This window comes from Octopus sinensis, linkage group LG10, assembly GCF_006345805.1.
Source record: "Octopus sinensis linkage group LG10, ASM634580v1, whole genome shotgun sequence".
Classification (NCBI taxonomy): Eukaryota; Metazoa; Mollusca; class Cephalopoda; order Octopoda; family Octopodidae; genus Octopus; species Octopus sinensis.
The window spans coordinates 65,685,650-65,702,447 of record NC_043006.1 but is presented as its reverse complement, the minus strand read 5'-3'; the positions used below and the strand labels follow the sequence as shown (position 1 = coordinate 65,702,447).

At 39.5% G+C, this 16,798-nt stretch overlaps 1 protein-coding gene across 14 annotated transcripts in view; it reads right to left on the bottom strand.

Moving 5' to 3' along the window:
* The window catches only part of LOC115216341 (serine/threonine-protein kinase tousled-like 2), a 393,881-nt gene that overhangs the window by 74,116 nt on the left and 302,967 nt on the right, over nucleotides 1-16,798 (bottom strand). The window lies entirely within an intron of this gene.

The window sequence follows — 16,798 nt, the reverse complement described above, 5'->3', positions numbered from 1 at the left end:
GACCACAATGGGGGGGGGGAGTGGTACGAAAAAAAGCATCCTGTACACTCCATAAAGTGGTTGATGTTAGGAATGGCATCCAGCAATAGAAAGCATGCCAAAACAGACAACTAGAGCCTGGCGCAGCTCTGGTTTTCCAGATCTTGTCAAACCACCCAACCTATACCAGCATGGAAAATGGATGTTAAATGAAGATGGATGGGTATATATATATATATTATATATATATATTATATATATATATATATATATATATATATGTATATATGTATATATATATATATATCTCTCTATATATAAACGGCAGTTTGTCTGTGTGTGTGTCTGTCAGGTTGTACCCTCACCCTGACCACGGCTTTCAACCGATTCTGATGAAACTTGACACACTCATAGCCCAATTTCATAATTCAAAACTAACGCAGCGAAAATTTTGAAAAGTTCCCCCAGTTCTGAAAAAAATCGATAAATTCGACATGGGGTCATGAATCAGAAACACAAACCACAGACTGTCTAGGGGACGCAACTCGACCCTTTTAACTCCCAAAAAAAATTTACCATAATTTTTTTTCCATTTTTTGGCTATAACTCTCTAAAAATGCTTTATAGTTATTTCCCTTACAAACCCGAGCAACGCCGGGCGATACTGCTAGTATACATATATATATATATATATATATACACATACACACACACATATTTATTGAGTGAAACAAATAAAAGCTAAAATGATACAAGAAACCATCGATGAGAAGACTTATAAGTGAATACTCGACCTGCAGAAAATAACAGCTAAATTTCCATCGAATTACATGCTACCTAATGAAAAAAGGACAGATACTAGATAATGAATATAGAGTTAGAACAGAAGAAGGGATGGTCACAAATGGAATGTCTCTGATCATAGGCCTGCTGGATTAGGACTAAGTTAATACTACCACCACCACCACCTAGTAGTAGTAGTAGTAGTGGTAGTAGTAGTAGTAACAGCAGTAGTAGTAGTAACAGCAGTAGTAGTAGTAACAGCAGTAGTAGTAGTAGTAGTAGTAGTAGAGTAACAGCAGCAATAATAATCTCTTAAGTAAGTCCAAATTTGTTGGGGGTGGGAGCAAGAGAAAGTAGGGGAGAGAGAGAGAGAGAAAGGTGGGGGGATACAAACTGCAGTCCAAGATAATGAATGCTATAGAATTTTGCCATAGATGGCTGGCTTCTGAAAGAGTCAACAGAAAATGCAGCCACCATAGCTGAGTAGCTGGGGGGTGAGGGGGAGAGGAGGAGGGGGATGAGCAGGTACAACTTCACACCTCAGAATATATATACTAACAGATATTAGATGTAATGTGATGTGCAGGCATGGAGAAGGTCAGGAACAAGAAGACAGACCACACACACTCACATACAAACGTAGATGTATTTATATACATATTTAGACAGCCACAGATTATGCACATACTTTTTGACAAACATAAACAAGCACACAGACACATACAAGAAACACACAAACTAATATATATATATATATACAGACAATAGGTGAGAGGTGGATATGTTCATTATAGAAAACATGTACTAGTGCTCATAGGATTTCAACTTAACCCTTTCATTACCGTATTTATTTCGAGATGCTCTGCGTTTCTTTCAATTATTTTCAATATTACAAAGAATTTAGTAAAATAACTTAGTTATCATTCAGCTAGTGTTAGGAATATAAATTGTGACTAAGGTTTTGTGGAAGATTTTTATTCAAAACTTATGAAAACAAGACATTTGTACTACAGAGCCAGGTTGGTAAAGCAAAGGTTAAACTTTGAATTCTTCAGCCAGGACTAGGTCCATGGTATCAGGAGTGGCTATAAAACTATAAGAGAAATCAAGGCAAACTTGATCACTATCTCCATAGATGTATATATATATATATATATATATATATATATATATATATACATACACACACACAGATACATATTTATATATGTTTGTATGTATGTATATATATACATACACACACACACATACACACATATGCACAAAGAAACTTTACAATTAGCAGTTTAATTAAACACACTGCAACCTGACAAGTCTAATAAGCAAACATATAAAGATACACATTATTTCATTGTGTGTGTGTGTGTGTGTATAAACATATATTATATCTGTACATCTTCATGCAGATCCTGACAGGAAAAGAACACACAGCCATCCCTAACATACAAACACACTTGCGTTCATACAGATATTCAAACCCACACATTTTATAGGTAAATATAGCAGATTTAAAACAGATAGACAATAGTCATTCCAGCACCCACCCACACGCATTATACCTGTATCTATATATACATCTCTCCCTCCATATACATACATGATATATATATATATATATATATATATATATATCTTTCTCCATCTATATATGTATCTCATTGTGTTTGTGTGTGTGTATATGTACACACACACACACATATATAGCTATCTATCTTTCTCCATCTACATATAGCCCGTGTATGTGTGTGTGTGTGTGTGTGTGTGTTTGTGTGCATAATAGATGAGTGAACAAGAGTGAGATGCATAGGAAGGCTTAACACAGAAATGCATACAGATACTTTAACAGACAGATACACACAAGCAAACACATGCACACACACACACACAAAACATTAAGCTTAACAGAAAACAATCCAAGGTCCCCTCTCTTCCCTCTCCCTCGACTCTCTCTCTCCCCACCTCCCTCCAGCTTCTTCAACCAGCTAAATATGCCACACAGGTTCAGTTAACAACGACACCACCTCCTCCACCATCATCATCACCACCACCACCACCACCACTACTACTAGCAGAAGACTTATATCAATTTAGGCTTTGATACAATTTCTTCACACAACCAGAGCAAGGTGACCCAGATCTAGTTAGTAGTAGTAGTGGTGGTGGTAGTAGTAGTAGTAGTAGTAGTAGTAGTAGTAGTAGTAGTAGTAGCAGCAGCAGCAGCAGCAGCAGCAGCAGCAATGGCAGATGCACCATTACTATTTTTAACATCACCACCAACATCATCACCAGTTTGCTTTGGTTACACTTTAAATGCACTTTGGAAAGGCATAAATAAGCTTCACAGTAGCCTCTTCCACCTCCTCCTCCGCCGTCCCACCAACAACACCCACTGCAATCGGTGACTGCCTGCCCGGTCTCATCAATACCTTGACTGATATTACTGAGCAGAAAACCCCTTGAAAATTACCAAAAAGGAACAGTTAATACTGTTGCTGCTGCTGCTGTTGTTGCTCCTACTACTACTGCTAAATAATAACAATAATAATATTTATAGTACTACCACATGAACTACAACAGAGAACTCCTACACACAAATTACTAAAGTCCCTTCTCTCTCTCTCTCTCTTTCATTTAATAGAGATCTTTATAAATCAACAGCTTAATAGTATGCATAAATGTGGCAATATTGTTTGGGGTTGATAAATTAAGTACCAGTTGCATAGTAGGGTCAATGTAATCAACTGGCCCCCTCCCCAAAGATTTCAGGCCTTGTGCCTAGAGTGGAAAAGAATATTGTCTGGCTGTGTAAATATAAGCAAATTGTGTGAGGAGAGAGGCATACAAAGAGGCACACACACACACATTCCTTTATAAATCTATTGGCACGATCCTGATATAGGTGCTGAGTCTGGGGCCAACACAACCCTTGAAAGGATGGTGAGATGTTCACTGTTAATTGCCATATTTTCCAGTGTACGGGTTGAATTTTTCTGACCAAAATTTATAGCCGAAAAAGATAGCTCAACTTATATACCAAGATGACTTTGGACGACCAATGATTCTACGTGGAATGCAGCAGGATTTGAAACAACAGAGGCAATGATTGAATGTTTACACTATAAACTAGGTTGACTTGTATGCAGGAAAACAACATGGACAGGATGGTAACCGCAGAGGATCAACCTTGTGTTAGAAAGGGCAAGGGTGGAAAACCTGATAGAAGTGACAAGAAGAGGAATGAGGCAGGAGGGGCCAAGTAGAGACAGGACAGTGGTTCCCAAACTTTTTCAGGCTGCTGCCTGCTTGACACCCAGGCCACCACATTCCTAGCAGCCCCACCCCAACTAACCATCACAAAGTAGACCTCTTTCTGAAGTAAATTCAAAGCAACTGTATTTCACAAATAAAACTTAACCTAATGAACACATTATTACCTCTGCCTTAGGAAGTATTGTTTTCAGTCATGCTTGTTTGTTTGTCCATGGACAACATATCTCAAGAACCGCTGGATGGATTTGGATGAAACTCTCAGGGATGTTTGGCCTCGTGACTGATACAAACTGATTAGATTTTGAGATCGATCAAATACCAGACAAGGATTCTGGATTATTTTTCCTGTTTTTAACTCAATTTTTGAGAGCCGTTGGATTCATTTTTAGTATTAGCAATTGAGTTTATTTCAGATATTCTCATTTTAAAACTCATCTCTGGCTAATCGTTGAGAGGTTGGTGTTGCCTTGGTGGAGGTTCATGCTCTCTGAGCGCTCTTGTTTTGTTTGTTTTTACAGGAATCTACTACCCTATTATTGCCCCACATGTTACATGAATCACCTCCCATCATCGCCCTACTTTTCTTCAACGACCCCTTGGAACTTTCCACTGCCCCCAGGGGAGCAATACCACCCACTTTGGGAACGACTGATATAGGATCTAAACAGTAGAGAGAAGACACTGCAGTAGAGATACAAAAAGGAGAGAAATAACATTGTTACAGTTTGCTGGTGAATGACATCATGGCATTCAAGTTGGTTGTGGAGGCACATGGCCTAGTGGTTAGAGCAGCGGACTTGCAGTCGAGGGATCACGGGTTCGAATCTCAGACCAGGTGATGTGTGTGTTTATGAGTGAAAACACCTAAGCTCCATGCGCCTTGGCAGAAGGTAATGGCGAACTTCTGCTGACTCTTTCGCCACAACTTTCTCTCACTCTTTCCTCTTGCATCTTGCAGCTCACCTGCGATGGACCAGCGTCCCATCGAGGTGGGGAACCTATATGCCAAGGAAACTGGGAAACCAGCCCTTATGAGCCAAGCATGGCTTGAGAAGGAACAAACAATTCAAGTTGGTTAACCTTTCTTTGAATGTGGTTTAACCCAAGGGTCCTCCACACCTGACTGCAGACCAGCACTAGGCTACACAGAAACAATAAATTTTAAAAGGCGATGAGCTGGCAGAAACATTAGCGCGCTGGGCAAAATGCTTAGCAGTATTTCATCTGTCTTTACGTTCTGAGTTCAAATTCTGCCGAGGTCGACTTTGCCTTTAATCCTTTCGGGGTTGAGAGATTAAGTACCATTTAATCAACTTAATCCCTTTGTCTTTCTTTGTTTGCCCCCTCTATGTTTAGCCCTTTGTGGGCAATAAAGAAATAAGAAACAATAAATTTTTAAACTTTATTTCTATTGTATTTATTACTTGCATTATACATGTATTATGTATGCAATAATAGATTCACATATTGTGCACTTAGTGTTTTGTTTTACATCTGATCCCTTGGCCTGTGGAAAAAATGCCTGTGGTGCAAAAAAAAAAATAGGTATGACCCACCAGTTTAATCCTCCCACATGTAAACCAGTCATATCCAGTCCAAACATTCTACCTCTTTTAAGCTCAAACTCACCAGATTTGGCTTCTTACATTTACCCTACAATGCCATTCTAAAAATGATATCATGGCATTCAATCGATTAACCTTTCTTCTTCCACAGTTCTGGCTAAATTTCTTGTGAATGAATTTTGTACAGAAACTGAGAGGGAGAGAGAGAGGAAGAGAAAGAGAGAATTTGTGAGTGTGTGTTTGTCCTCCCACCACTTGAAAAGGAGTGTTTGTTTATGTCCCCACAATTTACCAGTTCAGCAGAACAAACTGTTAGAATATGTATCACATTGGAAATTAGCACTGAGATCAATTTGTATGACTAATTCTAACAGTTTGTATGACTAAGAGTCATGCAGAAGCCCATCTCAAGTACACTTATATACATGAATGTAAACTTGGGATAGCAAGGGATGAAAACAGGCATGAATACCATACAAAATACTGATGTCCATATAACTGGGGAGGTATTCACAGCATGACTGAAACCAGGGAAAAAAGAGTAAAATAAACAGGTGTGGCTGTGTGTTAAGAAGCTTGCTTCCCGACCACATGGTTCAGGGTTCAGTCCCACTGCATGGCACCATGGGCAAGTATCTTCTACTATAGTCTCGGGCCGACCAAAGACTTGTGAATGGATTTGGTAGACGGAAACTGAAAGAAGCTTTTTTTTTTGTCAGGACGGAGAGCAGTGCTAGTGACTCTTTAAAAGGATTCTGAGATTGGGTGGAGGCAAGGGGTGGAAGGGTGAGGAAGCTATCCTTAGACTGGAGATTTCACTGAAGTGCTTGCAAATAAAATATAGTATGTATGTATGTATGTATGTATGTATATATATATATATATATATATATATATATATACATACATACTATATTCTATTTGCAAGCACTTCAGTCAATCTCCAGTCTAAGGATAGCTTCCTCACCCTTCCACCCCTTGCCTCCACCCAATCTCAGAATCCTTTTAAAGAGTCACTAGCACTGCTCTCCCTCCTGACAAAAAACAAGTTCTAAAATATTTCATAACACACAAACATACTTTCCAGACATAAATAGTGCAGCTACAGGTATAGGTGTGGCAGTGTTGTTAAGAGGTTTGCTTCACAGTCACACGGTTTCAGGTTCAATCTCACTGCAAGGCACCTTGGGCGAATGTCTTCTACTATGGCCCCAGGTCAACCAAAGCCTTGTGAGTGGATTTGGGAAATGGAAACTAAAAGATGCCCTGTGTATATGTGTGTGTGTGCATGTGTATATGTATGTATGTATATATATATATATATATATATATATGGCACGTAAAAAGCACCATCCGTTCGTGGCCGTTTGCCAGCTCTGTCTGGCACCTGTGCGGGTGGCACGTAAAAAGCACCATCCGTTCGTGGCCGTTTGCCAGCTCTGTCTGGCACCTGTGCGGGTGGCACGTAAAAAGCACCCACTACACTCACGGAGTTGGTTGGCGTTAGGAAGGGCATCCAGCCGTAGAAACACTGCCAGATCTGACTGGGCCTGATGAAGCCTTCTGGCTTCACAGACCCCAGTTGAACCGTCCAACTCATGCTAGCATGGAAAACGGATGCTAAACGATGATGATGATGATGATATATTTGCATATATGTATGTATGTATCATCATCATCACTTAGCGTTCATTGTCCATGCTGTCATGGGTTGGATGGTTTGATCAGGGCTGGCAAGCTGGAAGGCTGCACTAGGCTCCAGCCTGATTTGGCATGGGCTTTTTATGGCCGAATGCCCTTCCTAATGCCAACCACTCCGAGAGTGTAATGGGTGCTTTTACATGCCACCGGCATGTATGTATGTATATTTGTATGTATGTACATGTGTATGTATGTATGTATGTAGAGATATGTGCATGTGTGTACATGAGTGCATGTATGTATTTGTGTGTCCTTGTCTTAACATCATGTGACTGTTGCAAATGAATGTTATTCATTTCCAATATTTTATAAAAACATATCTGGCCAAAAGGAGGTATTACCATATTTGGAAAAAAGGGAGGGCTGGTGACCAGATGGGCATCTGGCTGTACAAAATCTACCTCAATAAACTTTGACCCATGGAAACAGAGTAAAGTGGACATTAAAACAATGATGATGATGATGACAGGTACAGCATAACACATGCAAATTAAATACATGTGAACATATACCCATCCACCTAAGCACATATCAGAACATACATGTACATTTCATGGACCCACACCTGTAGACACCAACAAACACATACACAAACACAAACCTATATATTCCAATACACACACACCTGTATATGCTAGTTCACACACACACACACACACACATCCACTCACCCACAGCAATTGTCAAAAAGAAGACATCTTTGGATTTTCTTGACTTCATTAAAACTGTTGTGTGTGTGTGTGTGTGAGTATGTATGCTGTGTAGGCATGTCAATGTGTAACATACACACACACACACACACACAGAAACACATACATACATGATAATCAACAAAAACGATGTTAGGTCCATAAGACTAGAATAGGTTCACAAAACAGATGGAATGATAGTAAATGGGTGGAGGGAGGGAGTTAATGGGGAGGAGGGTTATGCAGTAGTAACAGATGTGGTGGTGGTGGTGATGATGATGATAGTACAATGGTGATAATGGTTGGTATAGTAATGATGCAGTGATGGTAGTAGTAGTAGTAGTAGTAATATAGTGGTGATGCAGTGATGGTGGTGGTTGAAGTAGTAGTGATGGTGTAGTATGGGGGTGGGGCTAATGGTAGTGGTATAGAAATGGTTAAGGCAATATCAAAAATAGTAATACCAAATAATAGTAAAGGTGGCGGTGGTAGTAGTAATAGTAGAATAAGAGTAGTGGTGATTGAGGTAATAATAGTATAACCAGCTGCAACAGTAGTAGTAGTAGTAGTAGTTGTAGTAGTAGTAGGGGTGACGTGGAAGTGGTGGTGGTGGTAGTAGTAGTAGTAGTGGGGGTGAGGTGGTGGTGGTGAGGTGGTGGTGGTGGTAGTAGTAGTAATAGTAGTAGTAGTAATGGCAGTGGTGGTGGTGGTGGTAAGAAGAGCTAGCAAGAATGACATGCATACATCCACAAACATAGACATAACAGATATACATAAGCACCTAAACACACACATACACACAATCAGCTGTGTAGAGATATAAACACACACACACACACACACCAGTGGAGAGAAGGCAGTTGTTAGTGATGTGTTTGAAATGCATTAGCAAGCTGCAGCCAAGTGTTGGCAACTGGAATAGGTTGGTTGTGTGTTAATAAACACAGGTAAACCACTGCATGGTAGCAGTGAGAGGAGGGTGCGTAAATGCACATGTGTGTGTAGTTGTAAGAGTAGGAGGAAGAGGAAGGAGAAGAAGTGAAGGGGGAGGGGCTGTTGAAGAGAGATGCACCAGGAGGAGGTAAAGCATGTCAGAGGGGAGAAAAGACCCGGACACCACCCCTTCTAAACATGACCAGATACACCCATGTACACCAGACCACACATACACACACAGAGGTACACCTGAGTATATACATGTGCATTTACTCAATCATACACACATGAGCCTCAACCATACATACATGTACACTTAATCATAAACATATTTGTACACCCGACTAAGCCCATACACATGCACACCTTGCCACGTATACACACAAACACAATCATATTCCTACCGATACACATATGTACACCCAGTCAGAAACACACACAGTTACATACACCCATATACACCCGACTATATATACATACACACACATTTACATACCTCGACTATATATATATATATATATATATATATATATATACACACACACACACATTTACACACACCCGACTATATATATATATATATACACACACATTTACACACACCCGACTATATATACACACACACATTTACATACACCCGACTATATATACACACACACATTTACATACACCCGACTATATACACACACACATTTACATACACCCGACTATATATACACACACACATTTACATACACCCAACTATATACACACACACATTTACATACACCCGACTATATATACACACATACATTTACAAACACCTGACTATATATAAACACGCATTTACATACACCCGATACATATTTACATACACCCGATTACACACACATACATACACACTACATGTGTACCCGACTATATAGACACACATTACATGTCGTACCACATATACACATGACCATGAGCATACCTAACTGCAGCTACGTACATGTACACCCAACCATGCGTACATACATAATACATTCAGCAACAGATAACACACTATGTACACCTACTTGACCCACGCATACATATACATACAAGCATGCAAGAAAAATGAGAACATGCACAAACACATACACTAGCACACATGTATCTATAAAGATACACACACATGTATGTATGTGTGTGTGTGTGTGTGTGTGTGTATACATCCATAGGAACAAGGAAAAGTGGACATTAAAACGATGATGATGATGTTGATAATGATGTTGATGATGGTGGTATATACATATAGAGAAAACTAACACATTCACATAAGCATATGTATAAACATGAACACACACACATACATGCACACATATGCACAAACACACCAATTCCACCCTTTATTTCAGAACATGTAAAGGAAAAAAAAATCAAACAAAAAAAACTTGGGTACTCAGCCAGACGTGATGAGAGAGAGAGAGAGGAAAGATGAGAGAGAGAGAGAGAAAGAGAGCGTTTGAAACATAGAGATTGAGGAAAAGATAAAAAGACTGAGACAGAGAGAGAGAGAGTGAGAGAGAGAGAGAGAGGGAGGCGGAAGAGTTATTGATAGACAGAAACAGAGAGAGGAGGTAAAAGAGAGGCAGAAATAGGAGAGAGAGAGGTAAGCGGACAGAAAGACAAAGAGAGAGAGAGAGAGAGAGATAGGATGTGTTTGTCGTGTGCATAAGGAAAAAGAAGACAACAAGAATGCATGTAGATAGTGCAGCTGCACCAGACAGAAATGGCTAAAGTGCATGTAGCATGATAACAACAGAGATGAAGAGACATTCAAGTGCAGAAATGTTAGCAACCTACATACGTGTATAAGAGTATGCATGCATATATATATATGTGTGTGTGTGTGTAAATATACAAACATATACATTCATACACATACAAACACACATGTATACATGTACAAACACAGGCATACACCAAAACATGACTTGCACCATGGGAACATACAGAGGTGCAGCAGTTTATCAGCAGTGACAGAAACTGCATCTGACTGCACAGATTGAGTGTGAGTGGGGAGAGGAAGTAGGAGAAGGATTACAGTGTGTGCAAACTAGTGAGCATATGTATATATATATATATATATATATATATATATATATATATACACTGACAAACCTATACACTTATACATACATACATACATACGCACACATATTAACATTGTTGTTCCCCACCCCCACTCATGTAAGCATAGGCTAGGGGGAGGGCTTTTTTGGGGAGGCAGGATTTTACAGCTGGCGGCTCTTAGCGACAACCATCCATTTATTCACCTTTCACAAAACAATGCACCTATATCTATACAGACACACACATAGATACACCCATAATTACACACACATGCATAATATATATATATATATATATATATATATATATATATATACACACACACATATACGTGGCACTCCGTCAGTTATGACAACGAGGGTTCCAGTTGATCTGATCAACAGAACAGCCTGCTCGTGAAATTAATGTGCAAGTGGCTGAGCACTCCACAGACACGTAACAAGGCTGGCCCCTCTGAAATACAGGTACAACAGAAACAAGAAAGACAGGGTGAGAGAAAGTTGTGGTGAAAGAACACCGCAGGGTTGCCACCCTCATGGAGATTTAGGTGTTTTCACTCAATAAACACTCAATAAACACTCATAACGCCCGGTCTGGGAATCAAAACCGCGATCCTATGACTGCAAGTCCACTGCCCTAACCACTGGGCCATTGTGCTTCCTCATATATATACACATATGAATGCATGAATAAACACACATACATGTATAAACATCCATACATATCTATATACAGATGCACACATACACACAAATCACCATCATTTAACATCAGGTTTCCCTGCTGGCATGGGTTGAATGGACCTCTCTCTGTTTCTGTCTATCAATAACTATATCATTTCTTAATCGGGGCCACTGCTTCCATAGACTGGTTCCCAAATGCCCTGACCTTCTTTATGCTGAACCCTTTATAGGATGCACAGGGTGCAATTTCTTATGGCATCAAAAGTTGGAATAGTTCTCAGCAACAGGACTAAAGGGACTTCACAGCTCTGTGCAAACGTATGCACACAAGCACCGTAAATGTGCATGTGTGTGTGACTGTGGTAAGAAGTTTGCTTCCTAACCACACGGTTCTGGGTTCAGTCCCACTGTGTGACACCTTGGGCAAGCATCTTCTACTATACCCTCAGGCTGATCAAAGATTTGTGAGTGGATTTGGTAGATGGAAACTGAGAGAAGCCTATTATGTTATATCCAAGTTTGTGAGTTTAGGTCTCCATAACAGAGCAATTCAGCAAAAGAGACTGATAAAATAAGTGCCAGTCTTGAAAAACAAAAAAAAAAGTAATAGGGTTGATTCATGCAATTAAAAATCTTTCAATGCAGTGCCCCAGCATGGCCGCAGTTTAATAGCTGAAACAAGTAAAAGATAGAAGATACAAATTCACATCCAACTACAAATCTACACAAGTGACACAAAACCATGTACACATACACCTACTGTCATCGTCAGAATAAATGTAGTTCTGTGTTGTTATTGCATGGACTAGAAATAGAAGCCAAATTCCCCTCAAAATACAAAAGATATACAAAATGGTTGGACGACTGATGGTGGGGTGAATTTGATCACAGGTTTGCAACATCACAACAATAATAATATACTTTTATGTTATAGGCACAAGGCCTGAAATTTAGTTGAGGAGACTAGTTGATTACATTGATCCCCGATGCCTAACTGGTACTAATTTCATCGACCCTGATAGGATAAAAGGCAAAGTCAACCTCAGTGGAATTTGAACTCAGAACGAGCAGACGAAATACCGCTAAGCATTTCACCCGGAGTGCTAACGACTCTGCCAGCTCCACACCTTACACAACAATAATATCAATTACAATACATTCACACACACACACACCAATATCTATAAATACATACAAATACATGCCAAACAGAGGAACATACAGGAAAGCATGTAGGAGATACACACACACACACACACACACAGTACACTAGTTGTGAGAATTAGGAAAAATGTTACATTGTAATGTGTATGCATTTGTAAAGAGTGAGGAAAAAGCTGACAATTATCACACCCATCATCATCATCATAGCCATCAGAAAAATCATCATCACCACCATTACTAACACCAACATAACCAGCATCATTCTGATCTTCCTCATCACCACCACCACCAACCAGCACCACTGTCATTACACAATTCACACACACACACACACAGACACACGCACATGTCTCTAGAGATCTCCTCATTGCCTAAGACCAGGCAACATTGTTATGCAATGAACTTCCTCTTCTAGCAGATATCTGCCTCGCAGTTTTATTATTGATATTGTTATTAATGACATAATTGTTAGTTATGTGAGATAGGGTGTGAGACAGAGAGAGAAGATAAAGGGAAATTAAAAAGAGAGAATGAAAGGAAGAGAGAGAGAGAGGAGAGAGAGAGAGAGAGAGAGAGAGAGCATGAAGGGAAATTAAAAAGAGAGAATGAAATGAAGAAAGAGAAAGAAGAGAGAGACAACAGGCATAAGTGACAGCATGATTGCATGTGGGTGTATATGTTTCTGTGAGTTGCATGCATATGTATGTATGTAACAGTTTTCTATGTGTAACATGTAGCAGTAATGGTCTCAATGCCATACTACATTGTGTAATAAGGGTTTCTAACAAAGTCATAAAGCCGCAAATTTTGTACTAAGGTAATAGCTGATTATATTTGATCTCATATACTTGACCAGTCAAATGGTGGTCAATTGGAAGAATGGCTACAGTGTTGGACAATTGTAGTGTGCTATTTGGTTTGGTGATTTGTCTTCTGATTTCAAATCCAGTGAAGTTCAAATTTGTCTTTCACCCTTGCAGGTTTGATAAAATAAAATATCAGCTATAGCCCAAGGATTGATTCTTTATCTGTCTGTCTGTTTATCAATCTATCTATCTTTTTTTTTGTTTATCTATCTATCTATTTATCTATCTATCTATCTTCCACCCCTCATCCCTTTTAATCGGAATTTTACTTTTTTTCTTCTTATTTTTCCCCTTTTTTCATTTCGAAAAGAAAAGCTCTATATTTGTATTTATCCCCTCTGTATTCAGCCCTGTTTGGCCAATAAAGAAAGTTGTCTGTCTGTCTGTCTCTTTCTCTCTCTCACACACACACTGAATCCATTGCACTACACTGAAAGACGGGCATGAGGGAGCAATTATAGTGCACCCATCCTCCTCAAAACAACCACTTTTTATTTTACTGCAGCAGAAGAATGCAGTGACAGGGCTCTGGCAAGAATATGGCACATGGCAATGATAAGGATGAGGACCTGGTTAATGTTTATTCAATCCACATAAGACAGCTGAAAAACAAAGTCTACTATGACAGGATTCAAACTCAATGTACAAACCTGCAAATGTAGACAACAACCATCAAAATAAACACCACTCCATTTACACAAACACATTTTTCTTCATTCACTTCTCTAAAGCTACTGGTTGCACAAGAAGACAGACTCAGTATTTCTGGGTCCATATATACATAACTGTGCATGGGTATATGAATGTATATACTTATACAATCCATACACAAGATACGTATTACTACATATTAACTGGTTCACCATGTTACATGCAACACCAACAACACTATTAACTATCAGACCTTATATACCACACTGCATAGCATCACTCCCTCGTCCTGAATGTCTTTCGTAGCATTTATTCTGTTGCAAGCATTCAACCCAGATCCCATATAGCTCAAGCTGGCTGTTGGGGCTCTATCAATACCACCAGTGTGACAGGGTGTAAAATGGCTATACACACTATCCTTCTTCCCTTACTAACTTCAACAACATTTAACATCTCTTTTCCCATGCTGGCATGTATTGGCTGGAACCAACAAGCCAAAAGGGTTGCACGAAGCTTTCATGTCTCCTTCTGTATGATTTCTGCAGCTAGATGCTCTTCCTAATACCAACCACTTTTATAGAATGAACTGGGTTTTTTATTTTTGAGGCACCAACACTAGTGAGATCACCAAGTAACTCACAAGATGAGACCCCTTAACTGAATGGAGTATAGTATTAAAAGATGTGAATTTATGATAGAGGAACAAGAACAGGTGTTTTGTTAAGAGAGATGGCTACAAAGTTTACCTCAGGATGACATAAAGGAACACCTGGAATCCACCCTTCCACGTCCTTTGCAGGAAGAATGGGCTGAGCAAGCTTCGTCTTCTTTAACAAGTATACAACATTTTATTTTGAAGTAACTTGATTCATCATCATGTAATACCCATTTCCCATGCTGGCATGGGTTGGACAATTTGACAGGAGCTTGTAAGGTCAGGGGCTGCACCAGGTTCCATTTTCAATTCTGGCATTGTTTGTTCCTACAGCTGGATGCCCTTCCTAATGCCAACCACTTTACAGAACATACCGAGTGCGTATTACACGGCAACAGCACTTGTACCAATGCTTTTTACATGACACAGTACATATGCTCGCCTTTCTGGGTTTTGTTATTTAGAGTAATCTGAACAGCAAAAAGTTAACCGAATTCCCTCGGTAACTAGTCATGCTTTAACACTTCTAGTAACTTTATAACTTGGTTTATCAATTTGATACCTCTATACTTGCCTCTCTCAAGAACATCAGCTTCAATCTTGCAGTAGCTGATGATGATGATGCTGTGCTTGTCATTGGATATGATACCTTCCTGTACTACTTTATTTACAAGTAAGTAGTGAAGGAGGGGTACAGCCTTCACTAACGAAAAACTTAGAATTCACAATTAACCATCAATCCCATTTTTTTCTGATGAGTATGATGTCTATCTGGCTAGTGTTCACCTGATTGGTAAGTGATGAAGTGATGGGTTTGCTTCCTGCAGTTAATTTTTGAAATGATTTCATTATCATGATCATGATCATCATCTTCCATGCTGGCATGGGTTTGATAGTTTGACAGGACCTAGCAAGGTAAAGAGCCACACCAGGCTCCAATTGTCTGTTTTGGCACGGCTTCTATGGCTGGATGGCCTCTTCCTAACACCAACCACTTTACAGAGTAGACTAAGTGCTTTTCACATGGCATCAGTACCAGTGAGGTTTGTTTTGGCATGGTTTTTACAACTGGGTGCCCTTCCTAACACCAAGGTACAAAAGCTTGTGTGGTCAACACTTCTCATGTGGTCACCAATTTAATGGTCAGGGTTTATTGGAGGGAGACCATGGATAGAGTCAAACAGCTATGCAGAAGCTTGTGAGGTCATCACTTCTTGTGAGGGTCACCACCTTAAGATTCGTAGGGGTTAATAAGGTTTATTTAAGAGCAAACTTGGATGTTATATGGAACAGGAAAAACTGTTATACAGAAATATCCTTGCTGGACACATCAAATATTATTCCTGTTGATGCTACTGGTTTTCTATTTTGTGTTTTTTTTTCCAGTTAACCTTCTCCTTCAATGACAATGATAAATGGTCAAGACAAGAGCAAAAGAAACCAATACACACACACACACACACACGAATGGTAGCTAAATAATTCAGACTTACACCCACCACTGAAGTGACTGACATTATTTTATCCAGTGTTCAAATACAATTTTGATGTTCTGGAATATTTTATCACAAAACACACGCACACACACATGCACACAATACAGACACCCGAAGACACCCACAATACACTGGAACACACACACACACACACACAGAGAACACATCACATTAACACTATAACACACACAAACACAAAGGTTGGAACCACATAGAACCGAGTATGGTGGCAATGGTAGTGGTAGTGGTGGTGGTGGTGGTGGTATCAGATGAAAATATTGAAG